We start from the raw sequence: 6,326 nt of genomic DNA on the forward strand, positions 1-6,326 counted from the left end.
AAAGAAATGAAATACTAAAAAAATACTAAAGAAAAATGGAATACTACAAAAAGTGCTACGTATGAGTATCAAACTCACTCCACCTAAGACTATGGAACTAACCCCTCTCCACTAGACTATTTAACCATTAACTGTTATTTAAGTACTAATCTAAATATATAAACTAAGGTAAATAAAAAAAGAAATAAAACTAAAAAAACTAATAAATAGGAAAACTAATGGACTACCCTAATTAAACCTAATTAAACTAATCAAAATAAGAAAATCCTAATTAATCAGTACTTTACTCTAAACCTAAATCTAATTTGAATTTTTAAATATATCCTACAAAATCTAAACTAAAATTATTTTTAAAAAAAAAAAAAAAAAAAAAAAAAAAAATCTAAACTAATATTATTTTAAAAAAATCTAAACTAATATTATTTTAAAAATCTAAACTAAAATGATTTTAAAAAAAAAACAAACTAAAATTATTTAAAAAAAGATCTAAACTAAAATTATTTAAAAAAAGATCTAAACTAACAATTATTTAAAAAAAGATCTAAACTAACATTATTTAAAAAAGATCTAAACTAAAATTATTTAAAAAAAAAAAAATCTAAACTAAAAATTATTTAAAAAAAAGATCTAAACTAACATTATGTAAAAAAGATCTAAACTAAAATTATTTAAAAAAAAAGATCTAAACTAACATTATGTAAAAAAGATCTAAACTAAAATTATTTAAAAAAATCTAAACTAAAAATTATTTTTTTAAAAAAAAATCTAAACTAATATTAATTTAAAAAAAAATCTAAACTAATATTATTTAAAAATTTCTAATCTAAATAACTATCCTATCTAAAATAAATTAGGGAAAGAAAATTAAAAAAGAAAAGAAAAACAGACTTCCTCTTCTAGCTCGTGAATCCTCTCCTCCCAATCTCACTCCCTCTGCATCGCTCTCCACTCTCCGCCTCGAACTCGCTCTCAATTTCCTCTTCTCACCAAAAACCCCTCAATCCTCTTGCTCTCAAATGAATGCTCCAGAAAGACTTAAAAAAAACACTCACCTCCGGTAGCGGTAATGACGGTGATGATGGAGTTTGGAAGGGTGTCGTGGCTGACGGTGAAGGATCCGCGGAGGAAGATTTCGGGCCTTTTCGGTTTGTCCGTTAACTCCTTTTTTCAATTTTTCGTTGTGACTAGGGTTTTTTGAATCGCCTCCGCCGTCCCCTTTCTCCCTCTCACTCGCTTCCTTTTATCCTTGCGCATTAGGGTTTCAGTTGGTGTGTAAAGGCTCAAAGGAGAAAGCTCAGAAGCGCTTTTTCGGATGCTCAGAAGTGCTTTTAGCCCGTTTGATGATACAAATTGGGAAAGGTAATCTGCGCTCTTGCTTTTTCTTCCTCTGTTTCGTCTTGACTCCATTTTGGGTATTTCGGATTTTACTGCTTTGACTGATTATTTCAACTTTTACCGCAGTGAAAATTTTGAACATCTGTTTGATGATGCAGGTTGAGGTTCAAGGTGTACTGGTTGCAGATAGCTTGACTTGGTCGAAAATGCAGGCGGTTGATGCTTCAGCGATGAACACCGGCGGCTACGGTTTAGATTCGTGCTCCTGAGGCCAAGTCACCAGCCAACCACTTCCGGTAACCATCTTTGTCCTTTTCCAAATGAGTCGCTTCTAGCTTTGGATTTCTCTTTTTTATTGCAAACTGCAGCAAAGTAATTCTGGTTTTCTTAGTGAAAGTGTAACATATGAATCTTTCCTATCAGTGGCATCGCTAGTTGCCTGGAGAGTTTCTTTTGCCTTCACCCACTCGTCATTTTTCAATTCCAGCTCAAACAGCATAGATAATGCATTTGGACTCTTGTCATTCACTTTCAGGGCATCATTAACCGGCAAGGTGTCCATGGCTCCACGGTAATAAGCTGTAGTAATAGTTCTGAATCTCTCTAGGCCGGCTGTATCCCAGGTTTGCAACTTAATGCGTTTGCCATCAAATTCAATGGTTATTATCTCGAAATCAACTTTATGTTTTTGTTTTTCTTATTCTTTCTCATTTATTTCTTGTGTAATATGATTGGGAATGCAGTGTACGAGTATATATTTCTTTGTGTCTGGCCTCTGGGAGCAAAAGTTCAGAACCTCGTTGCAAAGCTTTTGTACAGATTCATCATCAGGTACAGAATCTCTTCCCTTGCATCTTATCTTGACATGGCCAATCCCTTCCTTTGTCTAATCTGATAATGGATAGTAACCGAGTAGTATTTATCAGATCAAACGCTAAACCAAGTTCTCTACCTAAAGCTCTCTGTTGAAGAATTGCTTGCTTGTTACTGATACCGTTGTGGTTAACATTGTGCAGGCAGTTTGTTATTTGTTGCAGAAAACAAGTCATAACAGTTTAGAACCGTTGGTTTTGTGGAAAGGTATTGGTCAAAGAGTTTGGATTGTGATTGTCGGGTTAAAATGCTACTGCAGTAGGTGCAACAGTGGCAGGCGGTGTTGCTGCAAGTAAAACATTGCTAATGATGCTCCTTAAATTGCAAATAAACTTGGTGAAGACCTTTGTAAAGTAATATCGCGAGAAGAAGTCTTCAAGTTAACAACGGTATGCAACGATAATTACAGTGTACACCGCAATTTTGCCCTTTTTATGAGCTTTGAATTTCAATGAAATTTGATATGTTCTCTTTTGTGAGGGATTTCTCCATGTGTTACAACCAGTGCATTCATCTTGGCAGGTACATAAACTGTGGGGCCTCTAAGATCTTCACCAACCTAGAGCCTAGAATCTGGGGCTGAGAGGCTATCCTTACCAACCTCTTGGCTTTGCGATTTGGCCTACTGTCTGAAACATTTCGAATGAGAGGTGACTAATCAAAAATTCTGCAGGATTCTTATGGTAAGTTTGATATATTTCCATCAACTTCTCAAGGCTCTCCTTCTAGCAGATATCTCCTTATTCCAAAGTTTTCTTTCAGTAGCTTCAACCATTAGTTTCAAGGAAACATGCTTCAGGTTTGAACTGCAAATACCACAGGTTACAATTCCTTTGTCAACATAGCTGTGATGACTACATGCTACAGCATCTTAAGCTCTGGCATCTCAGGTAAATTTTCTAACCGCATTCTAGTTCGGCATCAGTGTTGGTTGAAAACTAGTTAGTAACTATGACATCTGCACCATAAAGCTTCAAATTTATCACATGCCTTAAATCTATTTGAGCATATTTGGTACCGGAGAGCACACTCAGATCTAACCGTCGAACTATCTGTCATGCAGGAACTGAAGACCGAGTGGTTGCAAGGAACAAAAACAGGTTGCTTGAACCAGCCTAGGCAGAGAGGATTTGTATAACATGGATACAAAGGAGTCTTCCGCCAATGTGAACAGAAAAATCCTTCATACTCACGAGTTCAAGTAACTAGTAGAAACCACCTTCAGCAGCAACAACAATACTTTCATATGCAACTGATGTGTAAATCCGTGGCTATGAGCATGAACTGCTCCTCCCTTATTATTTGTTAACTTTGTCACTTTGTAAACAAAATTGATTTTTCAGCATAATTGGTCATTCTTGATTCTAGTAAACTATAACAAGTTGATCAATTTTCCTTCTTTTTTGTGAAGGTTCTATTAGGAACTGGAAAGCGATGTTGAAAACCTTCTGTTATGATATTGATTTGTTATCATGTGTTGTAGAACTCTTTTTTGGAGTGAATTATTGGGATGCTGGAATTTAGATTCTTGATGGAGTTTTGATTATTCATTAAGATTGTATTTGTAGGATTTATGTAATAGGATGAACTTGTATGAAAATGTTGAGAAATGCAATTTGGAACATGATTTTTTTATTATTTATGAAAATGTTGTAATGCTATTTTGATTTTGAAATGTACTATGGATATAAAAATGGATTTTTTTAGAAATAATCCAAGACTAATTTAAATATCAATTTAAATAATAATAAAAAATCAGTAGAAAACCCAATCAAAATCAAATTAATCCAATAATTTGTTAAAATTACTTTTGACATCAATTCTAACATCTATTTGAAAATTAAAATCAATTAGAGTTTTGAATCATTAGTAAAGATAACAATTAAAATTAAATTGAAATTTGGCTTTAAACTTGATTTGAAATTAAAATCAAATATTGAAAAATTACAAAAGTCAAGTGATTAAAATCCATTTTATACTGATGAATGTATGCAAAATGCACAAATAAAAGAAAAAAATGAAAAAATTTCAGGATCAAAATCGGGGTATGACAGTTGCCCCTATTTAAGTATCTTCTACTTGAGAATATGAAGCAGGACACTCTTCATATGATCATAGTGGGAGATGATTAAATACTAAGAAGACCCGGATTTTGATCCTGAATCCCCATGACATGATGTGATATGATATGATATGCCATGATATGCCATGATATGCATGGATATGCATGGATGCATGATTTTTTGTAATTTTATCTGCTAGGGATATGATGGACCCTTGACAGGAGATGCTAACAGACAGACCAAACTGGGGAATACTGATGATCCACAGGGAGACAAACAAATGGTAAGAAACAACTTGCTGGGGAAACAGTCCTGCTGGAGAATCAGACACACACTGGGGAGTATTCAAAGTGAGATTTGATAAATGACACTTGGGATACAAGAGATTTCGGTAGTAAGTTCACACATGACTTACTAAACCCGAATAAGGAAGAAAATGCTACAACAGGTTCATATATGACCTGACAACGCTGGGGAATAATAAAGGAGAAAACTCTTCAGAACAGGTTCATGTATGACCTGACACCGGAATAAGGGTTCAACAACAGGTTCATTCATGACCTGAATGGTATTGAACAAACAGAGAAAGAAATCTTCAGAGCAGGTTCAAGCATGACCGGGCCCTGGAATAAAAGGGTTCAATGACAGGTTCGTACATGACCTGAATAGGATTGAACAAAGAATCTTCAGAGTAGGTTCAAGCATGACCGGACCCCGGAATAAAAAGGTTCAATGACAGGTTCATACATGACCTGAATAGGATTGAACAAAGAATCTTCAGAGTAGGTTCAAGCATGACCGGACCCCGGAATAAAAAGGTTCAATGACAGGTTCGTACATGACCTGAATAGGATTGAACAAAGAATCTTCAGAGTAGGTTCAAGCATGACCGGACCCCGGAATAAAAGGGTTCAATGACAGGTTCGTACATGACCTGAATAGGATTGAACAAAGGATCTTCAGAGTAGGTTCAAGCATGACCGGACCCCGGAATAAAAGGGTTCAATGACAGGTTCGTACATGACCTGAATAGGATTGAACAAAGGATCTTCAGAGTAGGTTCAAGCATGACCGGACCCCGGAATAAAAAGGTTCAATGACAGGTTCATATAAGACCTGAATAGGATTGAACAAAGAATCTTCAGAGTAGGTTCAAGCATGACCGGACCCCGGAATAACAACAAATGGACCTTGACCGTAAGCAATGGACTACAACCAGCTTTTAACGGATTTTGCCAATAACAATTGGACTTGAAAATGACCACGAAAACCGGATGTTGGTTTAGGGATACCAAAGACAAGCTGGAATTAGAGGTCAAAGGATCTAGGATCGACAACAAGACCTGGGTCAATGCAAAATGAGCACGAAGTACATTTCGGCTATGCATGATTTGCATTTCCTTTTATGCATGATATATGAATGATCATGATTATGAGAATGCTGACATTTGGCAGACTGGGTGTTTGTAGAGACAGAGATTCTGATTCCTCAACACCAATAACTCATACTCGTACAATTAACAGGCGCATCCATAGGAGCAACTATCATGATTGACAGTTATAAATAACCAAAGGTCCATCCTTCTAGAGGATTCATAAGTTGTACTCCATGGAGACTTTTGTTGGTGATCCTGGAGTATTTATGCAAACTTTGAGCCTTTTGGGGAAACAAAAGATTTTCCTTCGATTTTCACATGTATCAAAGTAAATTTGTTCTAAGTTTCAAATTCTTTTTCCAAGTTTCAAAATTTCATTATTAACAAATAAATGACATTTTGCATAACAAAGAAGAGCATAGATGAACATAAATTAACAATGATTGGGAAAACTTGTATTTTATTCAAGAATGGTAGCCCACCAATGGCGTAGCTCCATAGAGCGTTACAATTTTTTTGAAAATGGCAATAAGGAAAGGTTTACATTGAATTCAGTGACCACTAACATCCTTAATAGATATGATCCCCCAAAAACCTTGCTTCTAAGGGGGGTGACTGGAGTAATCTTCCACCTAAAATTCTTCGGTGTAAATCAGTAACAACTGATGCAGTTTATGCC

The 6,326-nt window shown here is 35.4% G+C and overlaps 1 long non-coding RNA gene across 4 annotated transcripts; it reads left to right on the forward strand.

Moving 5' to 3' along the window:
* The first annotated feature begins 872 nt into the window (after positions 1-872).
* Positions 873-3,825, forward strand: LOC127092830 (uncharacterized). Of its 4 annotated transcripts, none has more exons than XR_007792310.1 (9): positions 873-1,145; positions 1,258-1,359; positions 1,494-1,631; positions 1,871-1,958; positions 2,079-2,166; positions 2,352-2,597; positions 2,731-2,891; positions 2,971-3,098; positions 3,272-3,825. It is a non-coding gene; the product is annotated as an uncharacterized LOC127092830 (long non-coding RNA). The 4 variants fall into 4 exon arrangements; XR_007792312.1 differs by having other exon boundaries at positions 2,974-3,098; XR_007792311.1 differs by having other exon boundaries at positions 1,759-1,958; positions 2,731-3,098.
* Positions 3,826-6,326: the final 2,501 nt, after the last annotated feature.

The sequence above is a fragment of the Lathyrus oleraceus genome, chromosome 6 (genome assembly GCF_024323335.1).
Source record: "Lathyrus oleraceus cultivar Zhongwan6 chromosome 6, CAAS_Psat_ZW6_1.0, whole genome shotgun sequence".
In the NCBI taxonomy this organism is placed as follows: domain Eukaryota; kingdom Viridiplantae; phylum Streptophyta; class Magnoliopsida; order Fabales; family Fabaceae; genus Lathyrus; species Lathyrus oleraceus.